The sequence below is a fragment of the Borostomias antarcticus genome, assembly GCF_949987555.1.
Source record: "Borostomias antarcticus genome assembly, chromosome: 4".
NCBI lineage: Eukaryota > Metazoa > Chordata > Actinopteri > Stomiiformes > Stomiidae > Borostomias > Borostomias antarcticus.
The window spans coordinates 8,939,912-8,944,357 of NC_140237.1; the positions used below are offsets into that span (position 1 = coordinate 8,939,912).

At 53.6% G+C, this 4,446-nt stretch overlaps 1 long non-coding RNA gene across 1 annotated transcript; it reads right to left on the reverse strand.

Moving 5' to 3' along the window:
* Nucleotides 1-459: 459 nt before the first annotated feature.
* On the reverse strand, nucleotides 460-1,606 carry LOC311308319. Its single transcript, XR_014630429.1, has 3 exons — nucleotides 1,497-1,606; nucleotides 1,125-1,265; nucleotides 460-925 (listed from the first exon to the last, which is right to left on the reverse strand). It is a non-coding gene; the product is annotated as an uncharacterized lncRNA (long non-coding RNA).
* Nucleotides 1,607-4,446: the final 2,840 nt, after the last annotated feature.

Below are 4,446 nucleotides of genomic sequence, written 5' to 3' on the forward strand. Positions count from 1 at the left end.
GTCTGGAGACTGTAGATATGATAGCCCAGGCCACAATGCAACATTTGGAAGTTACTCACTTCTGGATACCAAGTCAGACATGGTGGTAGCACAGGAGACTGTCAAAGTCACAGAGGTGAAGAACAGCTACTGGCTGGAGGTTGAAGGTATGGAGAGATGTCTGTCAAAGGTTGCAGAGTACGGTACACACATATCGGTGATTGCCACTGACTGCCACCCCTCTGTGCAGAAGGTCCTAAGAGAAAAGCACCCAGACATAAAGCATGAATATGACCTGTGGCACATTGTCAAGTCTGTCAGGAAGAGATTACTGAAGACCCACAATGAGGAGCTATATGAGTGGATGAAGATGATAACAAACCATCTCTGGTATTGTGTCAGCACCTGTGGCGGAAGCGCAGCCAAGCTTAAGGAGAAGTGGACCTCCATCCTTCACCACATCACTAATGTGCACCACTGGGCATGTGGTGAGATGATGACAAGGTGTGAGCATGCTCCATACACCCCTGAAGAAGAGAGCATGCGGCCCTGGCTCCAGCCAAACTCTGCTGCCTTTGAACACCTGCAAAAGATAGTCCTCGACAAGGTGCTCCTGAAAAAACTGGAAAAAACAACAGAAAACATTCATACAGGACAACTGGAGAGTCTTCACTCACTTTACACAAAATATGCCACAAAAAGGAAGAAGTTCCAGAGGGAGAGCTTTGAGGCCCGCTTGCGTGTCGCTGCACTGGACCATAACAGCAATGTTAAAAGAGAAACAGCTAAAACAAAGGAGGGTCAGAAACAGCACAAACACCAGTATTCAAAGGGTGCTCACCAGTTTGTGGTCACACCAAGGAAAGTAGAGAAGGACTACACTTTCCGAAAGGACATTGTGTCTGGTGTGATCCGCAGGTGCAAGTCTGTATCCATCCGTGGGGCACTGGAAGATCAAAAAGCAGAGACAAGAGTCACCCTGGCTCAGCACAAAGGTGTTGAAAAACCCGACAAGGCTCACTCAGTGGCAAGACATCTGAGCAGATTTGTGTAAAGGGGTAAAGGGTAAATGGTAAAGGTAACAACTAACATGGGGCAAACTAACACTATAAGAAAATACTGAAAAGAAAGGATTAAAGAACCACCAATAAACTGGGGGTCCAAGGAGGTGCAGGGACACGGAACAACGGCAAGGGACGAGGGTCCGAGGAAGACCAGCCAGGGGTGAGGGTCCAGGGAGGTCATCAGCCAGGGTCCTCCTTTGGGGTATGCGCCCACACACTGGACTGAGAGAGAGACCACAGATAAAAACATCAACATACTGTAGTGCATGAGATGAAATATTTGTCTTGAATACTCAACTTGCAAATATCTTCAAAGCTATCAGAGGATAACTTAATAATTCATTCATAAATCACAATATGCATATACTCTTGTTATCTAAATCTACATGTATCAGAAAATTATATAGTTTCTTGGTGTGTTACTGGGCTGTACATTAAATGAATGGTACTTACATTAAATGTCCTCGTAGTATTCAAAGCCATGGTATTCTGGTGATGGGAAGGCAGCTCTGATGGAGGTTACTACACAAGATGGTATAGGGATCCTGTTTCTCCTGCCCAGGTGTCCTCTGGCCCAAAGGGTAAATTGTCTGTAGGCTGTTAACCTAAACAGACTGGAGAAAAAAGCCATGTTGTCTAGTCTATCCTTTGTTGTCATGTGATTCACATTTTACTAACATTAGCAAGACTAGCAAAGTGGTGACATAGCTTGCTAACTGTACCGGGTCGAGACGACGCTGCTTATACATTTCACCATATAGAGTACAGACAATGGCGTATTGATATAATTTTTACCAGCTAGCTAAGCTAGTTAGACTAGCAAACTGCCGATATCACTTGCTAGCTGTAATGATAGCTAACGTTTGTATAAGTAGCTAGCTAACGAACACGCATAGTTGCATTCAAACAGTTGAACTAGGTAGCTAACGTTAGCTTCTAGACCAGCTAACGTTAGCTTCTAGACGAGCTAACGTTAGCTACTAGACGAGCTAACGTTAGCTACTAGACGAGCTAACGTTAGCTACTAGACGAGCTAACGTTAGCTACTAGACGAGCTAACGTTAGCTACTTTTATCAGCCAGAAAGCGACTGCTAACATTACTGACTTGGCTAAAGAAAAGTGCTTTATTCATACCAACGTTTAGCTATATAACGTTCTATTTCGTGGAGCTCCGCCCCACAGGGCTAGCTCCTATTGGCTAGCGAAACCCAGCTAGCTACATTGACTGAAGAAAAAAACATACACGCACCTGTGTCCAACCAGGTCCGGTGCACCACTGTATAAGCGGGCTACGCCCGCACATCTGCTCCTTCGAAATTTTCAGCTCGCATTGCTACTGAATGAAGATAAGAAGATGTCTACTCAGCGGACCCAAGCGGAGCTGGCGGCGTCCTCAGATGACCCCCTGCCGGCGCCGATTGATCCGCCGGATCGTTTCTGTGTCTGCGGCTCCCGCTACAGCGACGTGGGACACCACCTCTGCTTCCGCTGTCTGGGGCCGCAGCACGCCAGAGCGGGTCTGGCTCCGTCCCCCGCCTGCGAGATCTGCGCCCTCCTGGACCCCATGGAGAGGATGCTCCGGGCGCATTTCTTCGCTCCGCCGCCGCTGGAGACTGAAGGTCTGGTCCAGCTGGTCGGCGAGGACATCGGCGCGCCCCCTCAACAACCGGCGGCCCCGATTACCTCCCTCGCGCCTACGGATGATGAGGATGAGCTCTCCGAGGCAGACGAGGGTCTCTCTGCGTCGGAAGCCACTACGGCTAGTGGCGCCTCCTTCCCGGGGCGGGGTTCCTTCGATCGCGACCTGCCCCGGCTGCTGGAGAGAGCCGCGCATCACCTCGGTATCTCCGTCCCGGAGGTTGCTGCGACTACGGGGCTCCCACTGTGGAGCTCCGTCTGCTACGGGCGTCCCTCTCAGCCTACTCCTCGTCTCCTGCCGGCTATGCCTGACCTGGAGGCGTTCGTCGAGGCTGAATGGGAGCGGCCGTTGGCCATCAGAGGTCCGCTTCGCCAGTTCAGCAGAGCTACGAGGGTAACCGGCTGGACTGACGTAGCAGCTATCGGCTCTCCTCCTCTGGAACCCGACATTGCAGCGGTCCTGGTGCCTGGTTCCTCCGCCTGGGGCTCGGCCAGGAAGCCTCTCATGCCGGACGTCAAGGACAAGACAACCCTGTCCTTGGCCGACAAAGGTTTTTCTCTGGCCGCGCAGGCCGTGGCTGCCTCCTCCTCCATTGCTATGCTGGCCATTTACATCGGCCAGCTAGCTACGGAGCAAACCCCCCCCTCTATGGATGAAGACAGGAGAGCGGAGATGGCCGAAGCCGCCGGAGCCGTTGCTCAGCTTGTGAGAATCTCCGCCTCCTGTCTGGGTGGAGTGATGGCCACGTCGGTGGTGCAGCAGCGCCACCTATGGCTCTCCCTGACTCGTCTGCGCGAGGAAAACAAGGGTGTCCTCCTCAACTCACCGGTCAGTAGGGAGGGGTTGTTTGGGGCGGCTGTGTCTAACATCCTGGAGCAGTGTCGCAGCCAGGAGCAGGACCGGCTCCTCCTCGCTCGCCACCTCGCTGCTCCGGGGAGCGCAGTGTGTCGGCACGTCCGCGTGCTCCGGCTGATGCTGCCGCGACTGGGAGCAAGCGCCGGCGAACACACAAGGCTAAACAACCTGCCACGGGGTCCCGCCCCGCTACGGCCCATGGACCGGCTCGCCCGGGCTCCTGGACTGCGCACGCGGCTCCTCCCCCGCGACCTCCCCCTGCCTACCCCGCCCAGGGTGCCGGGACCGGTCCGGCGTCTTCAAGCGCGCCCACCGCTCCGCCTCCGGCTTGGGGTAGGAAGAGGCGCACCTATTGACGGTGCGTGGAGATGCGTGACTGTGTTGTGCCCACACCACGCTCTGTTAAGAGCGGCGGTGAGCAAGTTTCCCTGTTCAATAAAGCAAACACGATGCAACGTTATCAAGCTGGTTGTAATGTGCAGTCCGCATCTCCTCCCTTTTCAACTACTGTAATGTTCTCGGCTAGAGCCGCTGGGTCTTCTGTGAAAGAGTCAGAATTGACCACGGCAGGTCTCGCCGCAGCTGGAAGACCGGCTCGAGCCGCGGAGTCTTTTCCTGCTAAAGCAGACGTGACTCACGCGGGGCTCGCCGGCTCAGCTGATGTGATGTATTCGGCTAGAGCCACCGGGTCTTCCGTGAAAAAGTCGGAATTGACCATGGCAGGTCTCGCCGCAGCTGGAAAACCGACTCGAGCCGCGGAGTCTTTTCCTGCAAAGAGAGCAGACGTGACGTGCGCAGCTCTCGCCGGTTCAGCGAATGTAATATATTCGGCTAGTGCCGCCGGGTCCTCTGTGAGAAAGTCAGATTTGACCACGGCAGGTCTCGCCGCCCCTGTTCTAAACAGACCG